The 14,796-nt window shown below is 36.0% G+C and overlaps 1 protein-coding gene across 15 annotated transcripts in view; it reads right to left on the reverse strand.

Moving 5' to 3' along the window:
* The window catches only part of Lrrc7 (leucine rich repeat containing 7), a 444,829-nt gene that overhangs the window by 242,035 nt on the left and 187,998 nt on the right, over nucleotides 1-14,796 (reverse strand). The gene's annotated exons all lie outside the window — the stretch shown is intronic.

Raw genomic sequence — 14,796 nt, forward strand, 5'->3', positions numbered from 1 at the left:
TGTTTCTGCCACTCCTTTCATGGGTATTTTATTCCCTATTTTAGGGAGGAATGAAGTACCCACGTGTTGCTCTTCCTTATTCTTGATTTTCTTGTGTTTTGGANNTTGTATCTTGGATATTCTAGGTTTCTGGGCTAATATTCACTTATCAGTGAGTGCATATGAAGTGAGTTCTTTTGTGATTGGGTTACCTCACTCAGGATGATATCCTCTTAGACAAATGGATGTATCTGGAGGTTATTTCATCTTCTTAGTGAGGAGATGTTTCTTCATAAATATTATGAGAAGGAATAATGTAATACAGAAGAAGCCCTATTTCATGAGTACCTGCTACATAAGGGCAAATCACCAAGCTTCACTGTAAAAATATATCATATTCTTACAACAGTACTGGAAACACACCATTCTTAACTCACTTTGTAGGGGAGAACACAGCTTTTTATGGCGTATAATTAGCAAGGGTCAGAGACAACATTCACATATACATCTGTGTGGGTACTAAGCTGTGTCCAAAGCAGCACATTCCCTGTTCTGCAAAGATGTATGATCTGGACAGTTAACTATGACATCTGACAAGAGTGAGGAAGGAAGACCAGGAGCACCAGTGAGCCATCCCCAGATGACTGAGAGGAAGCTCACTGATGACTTACAGCAGCAAATACACAGCTGGAGGGGCATATGAGTGTGCTGGCTAAACATGATTATTCTTTGTACTGGTATTTTATATATCCAGGCTCGGAGATTCATGCTTACTATAGCAACATCATGACATGCATGTAGATGACTGTATGCCAAAACATTGTTCCCTAGGGCAGAGGTAAGAAAATAAATGGTTAACTCTCCACTACAACTGGGAGTGTTTGTTGTATGGGGAAATTTTTCCTGGAAAGTTTCATGTAATTTCATAAATGTTGAACAAGAGGGCTGTGGGTGTTTATGAAGAAGGCTTTGGAAAAAGTCTAAAGTCCAGTGAACTGGTATATCTGAATTGTTGGTTTCTTAGAAATTCCTCCTTGAATCCTGTTTTCAAGTGTCCAACCACTGACATTTCCAACTTGGTTGGAAAGCTCTTTCAAAGAAACAACTACTTGTGTACATTAAAGGAAAATGAAAAATTCTTTAGTTTAATAAAATTATGAATCATTATCTTTATTTAGGAAGCAGCAATTCAGAAATAATATGGTAAAATAGTTTTACATTTACATTTTATGAAATTATAAGCTTCTAAATAATACCTCCTTTTCCTTCTTTTTATCAATTTTTCCTTTCTTCCCTTTTTATCCTTTCTTCCCAGATTGCTGGTGTTCATCTTGTGTCTCTTTAACAGTTATTTAGTGTCAGGACTCAAGAGAGATAACTAACAATCCACTTCCTCAAGTATTCAGTGAGCTATAAAGAGAAATAACATATATACCTAACTATATAGGGTGCCAGAAAAGGGATTTTCAGAGGACATCAGATGAAATACCTCTGGATATCCTTAACTTAAAGACCCTATGCCCACCCTAATGCTTATTAGCTATAAGTTCATTCATTCATTCATCCATTCATTCATTCATCCATTCATTCATTTCAATTGCTGTTTGGGAAAAGAACTGCTTCTGTGATCAGAAATGGGCTGATGGGAAATGAAAATACCCATGTTAGAGTCACATGTAAGGTGCTGTGTACATTGGCAAGGAGAGAGGCCGTTTAAAGGAGAACCACTGACTATCACATAAGGGGAGATTTTATATTAAAAAAGAATCTTTCAGTGAGTGGGGCATAAATGTTGCAGATGTGAGACTTAGCAAGGTAAGACAGGATTAGGTAAGAATCCAGCTATAGGAAAAGATAGCAGTTTGGCTCTCCTTAGTATAATTGGCAATATCAAATGGGCTACAAGGAAGGGATCTCTCTTATGTCTTGCAGAAAGATTGCAATAAAAAGTTCCCAGGCATTTCATCTTATGAAATGGTAAACACTGTGGGTGTTCTTTCTAAACTACAGATCTTTCGGCAACAATTTGTGCAAAAATGTTGGGTCGTTTTTCCGTTTGGAACAGCAGGGTGATTTTTAGCATTTGTCACGGTCTTCAAAGGGGATATATCTGATAACTAGAATAACAGCTGTTGCTTTGAAGATAGAAGGTATATTTCCAGACTTAGCCTATTCAATAACCATATACACTTAAAATTTAGAGGTAAAATCTTTAAATTACATGCCTGTGATTACTTGGCAGTATCAAGCTAGTATTAGGAGAGAAAGAAACAAATACTGAGTAGAAAATCATATTTTTATTGTCTTTCACCTTCCAGTTTTCCCAGGAATTTGGGGTAAACTGTTTTGTCAGTGCTGGGAACTGAGCCAAGGCTTTGCTTTGCAAGGTACGCACTCTACCCCTGTTCCACATTGCAGCCTAGGGTATATTCTAATATTACATTAAACTACAGATTGAGGGTGTGTGTGGGAATGCATATTATTTTGGTGTTCTTTTTGGTTGTTTTTTTTTCAACTGGAAATTAATATGATTGGGATTATCCGGAATTAAGGAAGCATTGACTTTTGTCTTAGGGGAACTATCAGTATAGGTATCGACAATACTTGGTTGGATGGCATTTGATACAGAGTTTTATACATGGTCAGCAGAGTGTCTATTGTTACTTCATTTAATATTTTATAGTCCTATGATCCACTTTACAAAGGCAATCTATAATTTCTTGTCCAATGAGTAGGTAATAAGAAGAGAACTTTAGATGGATTGCAGTGCTAGTTCCTGTTGACTCAAATATTAACTTGACTTCCACAAGGAAGTGGACACAACAGCACTATTTGCTGTGCTGTGTTCATTCTGTGTCTGTGGACACAGATCAAACACACAATATATATGTCATGTTAGTAGTTTCCACAGCAACCTGAGTATGTGGTATAAAAGGAGGTACAGCAGAGCATGAGACAAAGTGATTGTATCAGAAAGTAAAAGATGAACGCCAGGAAGGATGAGATCCTGAGATGAGTGGCAGAGTGGATATCAAGCATAGGGAATACCATTTTCTGTTTTAAGACCAACCCTGTAAAGCTGGAGGCTACAAGGTTCATTGTAGCCAGACAATGGAGGCCTCATTTTATTACTCTAGGCTCAGGCTCAGGTATATAGGTTCTTTCCAGAAGTAAAGAAGTGGTGGGACTTTAACTTCTGTGGTTTGGTCATATTTACATTGGAAATATATCACTGTTGAATGTGAGGAGAATAAAACGGAGAGAAAGGGCTGGTTTAAGAACTATCAATAAGAAGATTGTTCTATTAGTGTCCTAGAGATGAGGGCCGGACAAATGGATTGGGATGGAGAAGAGTAAAGAAAGAAATATAACAAATAGAAAACAAAAAATGACAAGACACAGCTCTATTTGGAAGGTGAGATGAGAGGAACTCTAGGAAGACAGGGATCACAGCTCATGAGAAGTTACTGAGATGGGAGAAACCTAGACAACAGAGAAACCAAGACAACAGACAGGTTTCACAGCAATAATTAGGCTTGCTGAGTTTAAATGAATACTCAAGTGTGATCAGAAAGTGTGGATACTTTTGAAGACTGAAGTAGTGTTGAGGTGGGTGGGAGATTTTAGTGTGTCATTGAGCATGAGAATGGTTGCTACTGGAATGGAGCAGGAACCAGAAGAGCCCCACCCTATGGTGGAAGAGAGACATCAAAATGAAACCTCATGTCCTGACCTGTGGAGTATCCAGCTCTGTATTCTGCCTGACAGTGCAGTCATCCTGCCTTGGAACTCTACAGGCTCCTGTTTTCTTTGTCTTTTTTTTTTTTTTTTTTTTTTTGTAAATAGAGTTGGGACTTTTGTCTGTTATCTGCTACTGAATTAGATTTCTTCACAGGCTAGTGACACTTTGTTTCACTGACAAGTGAAAAAGCTGTTGTTATTAATGTTAATGAGAACATTGGCATGGTGTGTGCGTATTTTACAAGGTTATCTGTAGTCAACCCTTAATTATTTAGAACAAAGAAAAAGTCGTTCTTCCTGTTAAAGACAGCTGGCATAGGAAAGACTCTATTGAGGCCATGGAAATTAAATGCAGCACAATTAACCTGTATTGTCAAAAAGGAAAACAAATCATTAATTCATCTACTTAAAATGTAAAGAAAACGAAAAACTTTCCGGGCAATAATTCCCTCCTTTCTCTCTCTCAACCAACCAGTAAGGCTTCTCTGTTCCAGAATAGCAGGAAGTGATGGGAGGTTCTACAGAGAGGCTTCAGCGCTCCTGAGTCTGACCAACCAGATGGTTGATTCAGTGCTGCTTCAGGCTCATTATGGAAATGCCAAGTTGTCTCCTTGAATGGGGAGAAGTAGTTCCAAAAATTCATCTAGACTAAACGTCCACATAAATTGTAGGAAGGGTGCCTGTAAAATTATTTTTCTTTTGTTTTAAATCATTGTTGATTTAGGAAAAAGATCACTTAAATTTTGGAACATAGGACTGCCATCCTTCAATTTATAGAAAGAAAGAGAGATCGATTTTGTGCTGTTTATGATGTGACAGCTCATGAGAGCCACTGCTGCTTGCTAAAATGTACATGTCACACCCCAATCACATGTTTTATTACTCAATTTAAAACTGTAGAGAATTGTCACAAGGTCGGTTCATGATAAAATTGAAAGAGGCAAAGTATTCTTGTGAAGGACAAGATATTTTTTCCATATGTCACAGGAGCATTCTTGTGGTAGGGTTCAAACTCAAGATGGCATGATTCCTACATATGGTTTTGCAATGCCCAACACCAGTGTGTACTCACATTGTCCAAGGAATGGTTGTCTTAGGAGTTGAGTCAGGGGTCTTTTAACCTGTGTACTCCATCTCTCTAACAAGACAATTAAGAGAATAGGATTTCTGTCCCCAAGTTCAGGTGATTGTGACCTCCAGAACTTACTCATGCTTTTGTCCTAGCAGTCTTCAATTATTGGTCATATGGCAGGATTTAGCGCACATAAGTGTTTTCTTACTTATTGGCTACTAACTTTTGGTAACCAACAGCACATGGTAGTTTATACAGTTGGGGAAAGATCAGTTCTATGAAAGGTCAGACTCAAAACAGCTCTCAAGTAGTGTCATGTTCATTTAAAAGTTTAGAATGCCTTGACATCATAGAGCTTTTTGCACATGAACAGGCCAGGTCAACCTCAGATTTCACAGCTTGCCTCAGGATTGGGGTACATGGCCTTCTTGCCTCCCTATTCACTCTTTATATTCTACTTTTGGTATAGTCAGACCATTTTTCATAAGGATCATTTTATCTTGGTCTTATCAGCTGAATTTTTAAATAGATTTCAGAATAAAATTAAAATTCTTCAATTTAGAACAGAACAGAAGGCTGTACCATTTCAGCCTCATTTCTGTCTCTTGTTTCATATACATACATACTGTGGAACTTTAATTCTTTAGCAATGCCTGTTCATATCCTGGAATGCACAAATTTCTTTTCTGAAAATATGCTACTCATTACTAAGTCTCATTTGCAATGTTATTACTTAGGAAGGGTGCTCCACTGAGCATTTCCAAAGTGCCACTGCTTGATTGTGCATCTTAGCAGACACACATCTGATAACGATGATGTTGAACTCATGCTTTCCATGCTAACATCATGTAAATCTTTTCCTTTCCTGTTCCCCTGTGATGAGCAAGTGACCTGACATGTATCTGATGCTTAGTATTTCAATGATAACTCTTATTAAATTTGTTATTAATAAATGAAATATTATTGTTAAAGAATATCCATGTTTAGTTGAAAACTCATTTCGTTTTTAGTATACAAACAGCAAATTTCAGTGCTGCAATGAGCCTACCTGGGGTCCATGGCAAAGCATACTTGCTCATTATAGGGTCCCCTCACTGATTAGTTCCATCTGCCATTGTCAACAACTAGACCTCACTAAATCTCATGTGATTTTTAAAAAGAGAAGGCATAAATTTGGACTTTTGAGTGAAATCTTATTTTCTATAAATCATCTGCTACCTCATTTGTAAAGATGTCCCACTACCTGCTCCTGATCTCAGGATAAAGGCTTGTCTTGTGTTTCTGGCCATGTTGGAACGGCTCAGACCCAAACTTCACTCTTTCCTGAACTATTGATGAAAACGTTGATCCAATAACCCATATTTTACATCTAATATACAATCTGTCAAGCTTCTTTTCCAAAACAGTCCATTCTAACACCTTTCAAGATAAAGGTTTTGGGAAGACTAGGGACATGAGACACATATCAACATAATAAAGGTAATTTACAACAGGCTCATAGCTAGTATCATTATAAATGTAGAGAAACTCAAAACATTTCCACTGAAATCAGGAACAAGACTAAGATTGTTCACTTTCTCCAGATGTATTCGAAATAGTGCTTCAAGTTTTAGCTAGAGCAACAAGACAGCGAAAGGACATACAATTAGGAAAGGAAGAAAGACAAAGGATCCTTATTTGCATATAATATTATTTTATAAAAAAAATGCTAAATAATGCACCAGGAAATTTCTATAGCTGATAAACACTTTCAATAAAGTACAATAACAACACATAAAAATCAGTAGCCTTCTTATACACACAGCAGACTGAGAAAAAAAATCTGAGAAACAGTGATCTCCACATTAGTCTCAAAAATAAAATATCTTGGAATAACTCTAACCATGCGAATAAAAGACATTGAAGAAAATAATCAAAGAAGACATCAGAAGATGGAAAAAACCCTCTTGTGCTTGTAATGTGGAGGAATTAATATGGTAACAAAGTCCATAGTACCAAAAGAATTTTATAGATTCCATGCAATTCCCAGAAATTTTAACATAATCCTCACAGAAATTGAAAAACTAATCTTAAACTTCATATGGAAAAATAATAAACCTAGGATGGCTAAAGCAATCCTGAACAATAAAAGAACTCCTGGTGGTATCACCATCCCAGATTTCAAGTTGTATTACAGCGTTATAGTAATAAAAGAAACATGGTATAGGCATAAAAATAGACATACTGATTAATGGAATAGATCTGAAGAAGCAGACATAATCCACACACATATGGACACCTGATTTTTTACAAAGATGCCAACAAATGGTGCTGGTCAAATTGTACGTCTGCCTATAGCAGAGCAGAAATGAATCCATCCTCATCAGCCTGCACAAAACCAACCCTAAGTACCTCATGTATAGCAGATAGTCTGAATCCTAAGCAAGAGAAAGTAGGAGATAGCCTTGAGCTCATGGGTACAGGAAAGACATTCTGCACAGGACCAGAACAGACACTAAGACCAACAATTAATAAATTGGGAGCTCATTTCAAAATTGAATATTGTTTTTTAGATATTATGGTTTAAATCTTATAATATTTGATTATGTCTCTTAGTTCATACATGTTGAGTCAAATATTAAACTATAGAGCGATTTCTAGGCTATATTGCAGCTTAGGGGTAGAGTACAGTTCCCAGAGATTGAAAACACAAGTGCTACACCTTAAATTTGTATTAAAAACTGTACTGTATGAACTAACCAGTACCCCCAGAGCTCGTGTCTCAAGCTGCATATGTAGCAGAAGATGGCCTAGTCAGCCATCATTGGGAAGAGAGGCCCCTTGGTCTTGCAAACTTTATATGCCCCAGTACAGGGGAACACCAGGGCCAAGAAGNGGGAGTGGGTGGGTAGGGGAGTGGGGGGGATAGGGGACCTTGAGGATAGCATTTGAAATGTAAATGCAGTAAATACCTAAAAAAAAATTGGAAAAAAAAACTGTACTGTATGCTAAGTATACAAGCTTCAGTCACTCTAACTTCATTGTGCTTCAGTAGACTTAAATTCAAAATGAGGTCAACAAAACACCTGGAAGTGTTGTCCTGACAAAGGAATGTCTTTGGCTCAGTACACAGAGGTTCATTTCTACATCCCTACTTAATGTAGGAACAATACAAAGGATGGCTAGCAGACATAGATGACTTTCAGTTCCTGTCATGTGACTTCAACTGTAAACCTGAAGTTCATGCTCCCATTTTCTCAGTGTATTGTAGGATTGCCTCCTTCCACTACTTTAGTTCATTCAATTTTGGAAGTTTCTTTCACACACTAAAACCTTTATCATTTATACTAGGTTCCAGTGTGCATCATGTCCCTCAAGTCCCACAAACGGTCACTGTCTGGATCTATGTTTTCTCCTTCTTTGCTTGTTACAGTGATTGGAGACATCTGCTTTTCTGAAAGTCAGTCTTAAACATATTCAGCAAATCTAGGTTCTTCTACTATGGCTCCCAATTAAGATAGCAGTTTCTGGCCTCCAGTTTCTTTCTCCTTCTTTACCTTTATGTATTCAAATGAGCTTCAGCATCACTGACTGTAGCAAGGAGTTCCCACCTTTTCATTCAAAAAATGTATTTGTTTTTATTTAATGTGTATGTATGTTTTGTCTGAGGTACCTATGTGTACTAGGTGAGTATCTGGTGCCCTTTGAGGTCAGAAGAAGGTGTCAGATCTCTTATAACTATCTGGAGTTACAGAAGGTTGTGGGCTATCATGTGGATTCTGAGAATCAAACCTGAAAACTCTGCAGAAGCAACAAGTGCTCTGAACCTGTGAATCTCTCCATCCCCAAATGTCACCAATCCTAACAAGTAATAGCAGTGCTCTGCTCTCATGGGCTTCTCTGGCTTGCTTTATTTCTTCCTAGTGACATCTCACAGGGGAGTCAGTATTGTTGGTTCTTCAGCTCAACTTTGTGATGATAACCATTATTCCTATGCACTAAATACAATGTCCTTTCCTGTCCTTGCTGTCACAGTCTCTGTTTATATTGCCTCTTATTTTTAAACACTTTCCATTTTTTTCTCTACTTCCATGATAACACATTTTTTTTACTTCCCACATCCTCAGTGATACTTCATATTTATTTTCTAGCTCTCCAAATGGCTATTATCTTTAGATCTTTCTCAGGCCCTGATATTCCAGTTCCACTGGCTAAGTTGTTTCCTTCACCTATGAAATCTAGTCTGAAGTGTTTTATTTTATTATTATTTTTTAAAATTACATTGGTGGAGTTGAAGCCTGTGGCTTTCCCCTAAATTATACTAACCTTAATCTATTTGCTTTTACTTTTTCACTGATACTCACCACACCAAAATTGGTACTTGAAAAATAAGTGATTTCATGTTCTTGTTTTTTTTTTTTTAATCCTTCACTTACACTTAGAATTAGACCTCAAATTCAGTTGATTTTTGTCCCAGTGCTTGTCAGTCTCCTGCCCTATTTGCTCCACTTTTCCTCTCACTCATCACTTACTCTCTTGCAAGTCCTTGGACCCATGGCCTAGCACACCTATTCTCAGATTTCTCCTTGTGACCTCCCCCTGTCAGTCAGAATGGAAAACAAAATGTCACTTCTTAGGGATGCATAGGCTGCCCTTTGAACCTGAATTGCCCTTTTGGAAGGTCTGTGTTTTATTTTCACCAGGACACCTGCTGCTACCTAACACATCCCCTTTGAATTCTTTACCTTTTACAGTAAAATAAATTTTGTGAGACTAGGAACTTGGTTTGTCCAATAATGAACCCTGGTAGCTGAAATAGCATCTACAGAAAACATGAAGAATAAGCAAATATGCCAATTTGTAAACTTGATCTGAAATCTAGGAGCTTATGTATGATTCCCACCAAGTGGGAGCAGAGATTAGAGAATGGAACTTTAAAATGTTTCTACCAGATTTACTATTCATATACAATTGAGAAACACGAACGAACCAGGTCCTCACATGAAAGATGAAAAAATATCTAGTAAATGCATGAAATAGACAGAGGGCCGCTGCTTACTGATTCTTATGTCTAAGAGTAACAGCCATATTAAATTTTATTTGTGAAACATTTTAAGTAACAATAGAGATCCAAGTAAGAAAAGAAATCTGATATCTTCTCTACAAGAGCAGTTTATGTTAATTTGTTTTTTATTTTCCTCTGCTATACACTTGCAGACTTCACCTAAGTTCTCAATTGTTATAAAAATAAATCTGTTCACATGAATGCCAAAATAATTAGAAAGCATCTAAGTATGATACTCTAAGAAAGAGATTAAACAATCAATTCTTTTTACTTCTTTATTGCTTACACACATACATGAGGCAGTTTTATTCTTAATGTGGTTTTAAATATTCAGAAAACACTATATATTTCACATTGAAAGTCAGAATATCAGGCCCCAGATATTGAGAGGAGGTAAGGAAGTTAAAGATGTATTCTTTTTTCCTCATCTTTACTTAAAAGCAGAGGCCTTCCTAGATCTGTGTGAAAGGTAGTATTCATAGAAAATGTCTCATTTGACATTTTATATGAACAATTCCATATTTATGGGAGACACTCAAAAGAATTATAGTCAGAACGAGGTAGTGCCACTGGTCAAGTAGCATTTTCCATCTTCCACATTTCAAATTTAGGTAATCTTTAATCTTGATCAAAATTGATAGTTATCCATTATAATGATTGTTTAACCTGTGAGTATAGAGATATAAGTAGTTTCTGCTACTCAAAAAGATTTATTTTTAGTAGTAGAAGGAAGCAATCAGTGATCATTTGTTTTCATTAACTGTAATCACATCTGCACTTTAGCATTTCTCAACTTGTCACCTTCCATTTGGGTTTCCTTTGGATCACAGACTACTCCCAATACAGAGAATATCTTGGTTTTCAAATAATTGTATTTAAAGATTTAGCAAATATGGCTTTAGACTAAGTAGAAACTATTGAAAATGAAAAGAAAAATCTATATAATTGAAGATATATGCTATGTGGAATATTGGAGAACACATTGCATATGATAAGTATGTTTGTATATGGATAAGCATGAGTACAAATAGGAGTGTATTTGAGTGTGCATGGTATATATATGTGTTTATGTGTCTATCTGTGTGCATGTCTGTGGTGTATGTGTGAGCCTGCCTATATGGAAATTACCTTCTAACTCCATCACAAACCTGGCATTCCTTATAAGGCATCCTCACTAGGTATTTGAAGATTGAGGAGTTTGAACTTTGAGCAAATGTCACAGTTACATGGGCTCTTTGGGGCAGCTGACCTAGGTTGTTATTGTGCTGCAGAACCTGGAAAGTCACCTTGAAGTCTGTTTTCTGTACTTTCCACATAAAGTTTTTCAGGCTATTCTTAGTTTTATGAGCCAGCAAATGTTCATCTTTATCTAATATGGCCATAACAAACCTAACAGGCACAACTGTAAATCTGTATTAAATATTAAACTTATAGCCATTAGTAGGCACATTTTTTTTTGTTTATTATAACCTTTTATTTGTATTATTTTGAAGAAGCAAATAAACATCATTAAATAAGTCTCTTTTCAAACTGGAATGAACCCCCACTGCACATATGTGCACATTTAAACTTGGTGCATATGTGTGTGCATATGTGTGTGAAGGTCAGAGGTCACTGTTAGATGTCTTTCTTTATCATTCTTATTTTGGGGACAGGATTTCTCATTAAACCTGGATCTTAGTGAATCAACCTGACTGACTGACCAGTGAATCTCTGGTATCTATCCATCTCAACTCCACCAGTTCTCGGGTTACTGATTCATGCTATTGGGCCCAGAATTTTACACCGGTGCTCTGCTTTCAAACTCAGGCCCTTTTGTTTATGTGGCAAACACATTACCAACTGAGCTTTACCAGCTGAGCTTTCTAGACCCTAACGTAAGCCATTTCTTTCATTTATGTAGCAAAGTGGGAGAATATTAAGAAACAGCTCTGACATAGATTTAATCATGGGTATTATGAGAGAGGGAGAGAAGATATGCTTAAGGTAATGTTTTATGCATCCAAGATAAAGGCATGGGCTTCTCAAGATGTATCCAGCTGCTTCTCAAGAGTCACAGAACACTTTGATTTTTTTAAAAAAGTCAGTTAATATAATCTCCATTATTTGGTCTTTATGATAATTGCACGAGAAGAAACCAAAGCCTGTTCACCTCTGCCACAGGTGAAGAAGCTGTGGCTTCAGGGGTTCGGTCTGTCTGAGTCACATAACTACTAAATGATAGGGATTTTGTTAAGCTAGGTATTTTCTTACCCAAATCTTTCATACTTCGAAGACTGCAGAAGTGCTGAGCAACCACAGTCGCTTCCATGCAGGGTGGAGCACTGCCATCTACGAACTATCCCACTCCTGGCTATATCTTGAGAACGATATATCCTACACAGAGATGTATGCACATCTACGTTTATTGCTGCTCTCTTCATGATTAACAAAGGAATGGAACAACCTGGATGTTTATCTACAAATGAATGCATAATGGGACTGTGGGAATATATAAAACAGAGGGAGAATCAGCTATAGATCAGAATAAAATGACAGAAATCTCAGAAAACAGGTAGATCTAGAGTTATAACAGTAAGTGAGGTGAAAACCCAAACCAAGAGAGTAAAATGCCAACCACTATTCTCCCTCAAATGCAGGCGAAGGACATACTAGTCACTAAAGAAAGTACAAAGATAATTGTTTCAACTCAGTCTTCTTTTTTTTTTTTTTTCTTGTGGTGGAATGAATAAAACTGTAGTAAAACCATAAATGAAGCTGCATGGCTGTTCTAGGTGTATAAAAGTTCACTGAGACCTATAGAATCGAGATTGGAGAAATGTCTGAGTGACTTTTCCTGTTGCTGTTGGGTGAACACTACTTAGAACTATCAAAGAATGCCACCAAATTTAACTTTAGTTTGCCTCAGCATAATTTACATGGGAACTTACTACAGCTCTGGTGGGGTAAATATTTGTTTTTGACTTTTTTTACTTATAGATCTTCCACTTACATTATTATCAGGAACCTGAACCTTTATTCGGCCCCACTTCTTCCTGTATTAGAGGCACTATTTTCCTGATGGAATCCTTCCCAACCAAACAGCAGAGATAGGATCAAATCTGCTTCCAAAATATAAACTCTCTGCATTTAAAATATTTTTGAGATAAGATTGTAAAGTTTACTATTTTATTTATAAATATTATTTATATTTATGTAAATATAAATTTATACTTATAAATTTATACACATACATACATGTAAGTATATATGTATATAAATATAAGTATATTTATATATTATATCATATAAATATAAATATGTTATATTATAACATTTATAAATATTTTTATATTATTTCAAATTCAGTTCTTCTATACTTTAGATATAGTCGACTTGATTTAATTCACTAAGTTCACATTTTATCATTTGGTTACATTTTAGTTAAAATTTTGGTCACATGTCTTTTCTGAAATCACCTTTATTGTCTTTTACAGAGTTTTTAAATGTTAAGAACTACGTTGTATTTTTCAGTTTACTATTTTATTTATGCATGTCTTTATACATGATTTTAATATAATGTATGCCAATTACAATTTATAATTTTGTCTATATCTTTCCTTCTTAATTCAAAATAAAAGTAAAGCAATATTGAATTCAGTATTAAATTACAAACAGAATTGGCTTCTGTCCCTGTGGAAAAACCAAGGCTTTTACACTTTTACCTTTTACGTTTCTAGCCTTGACTTAGATCTTCTCTTCAAAGATTAAGGATTACCTATTTATGCTTTGCATTGTTAAAAATGAAGTAGGTCATTCTTGAAGTAAGCATTAAATATTTCCTAACTTTGAAACATTTTATAAATACCACAATTCATAATCTCATGTAAAAACAACTATTCATATTTTACTTTGATTAGCACATTGAAATACTTATATTTTTAGCCTTGACTCAGATCTTCTCTTCAAAGATTAAAGATTACCTATTTATGTTTTGCATTGTTAAAAATGAAGTAGGTCATTTTTGAAGTAAGCATTAAATATTCCCTGACTTTGAAACATTTTATAAATACCACAATTCATAATCTCATGTAAAAGCAACCATTCATATTTTCCTTTGATTAGCACATTGAAATATTTAATAAACTTGTTTTGCATATTGAATGTATTTTATTTATTTATTTACATCCAAAATGCTGCCCTCACAAATGCATAAGTTCTTCACAAGTAAATGTCAAGCTGACTGTTCAAGCTAGTGATTTACTTAGGTAACTGTTAGGTGCCTCTACCCCTGAACTTCTTTGAGGTGTGGCTTTAGTCACTTCATAGTCATTTAACAGAGAATGAAGTCATAAGAGTCCTGGATTTGCTTATAGTGGCAGTGTGCATATGTAAAAGGTTTATACTTAAAGCTTTTATTGAAATATTTTTACATAAAAACTCACAAATTCAATGTCTTCTTTCTTTCTCTGCCCATGCTAGGTAAGCACTACACCAACAAACTGTTCTGTGCATGTAGTCTCTTTATCATGCTTCTCAATATAAGGTAGTGCTAGCTAAATATGTTAGACTTAAGATGAATAAAGGTTTATAATAATTTTAACATATCATGAATTTATGTTTTAAAATTATATCACATTTCATATTATCCCCCCCTCTCTCTTTTTGAGACAGGGTTTCTCTGTATAGTCCTGGCTGTCCTGGAACTCACTCTGTAGACCAGGCTGGCCTCGAACTCAGAAATCTACCTGCCTCTGCCTCCTAAGTGCTGGGATTAAAGGCGTGCGCCACCACCACCCGGATATCCCTCTCTTTTCAAAGCAAGAACACACACACACACACACACACACACACACACATACATACACACACACACATACATACACACACACACATACATACACACACACACACATACATACACACACATACATACACACACATACATACACACACACATACATACACACACACATACATA

The sequence above is a fragment of the Mus pahari genome, chromosome 4 (assembly GCF_900095145.1).
Source record: "Mus pahari chromosome 4, PAHARI_EIJ_v1.1, whole genome shotgun sequence".
NCBI classification, from domain to species: Eukaryota; Metazoa; Chordata; class Mammalia; order Rodentia; family Muridae; genus Mus; species Mus pahari.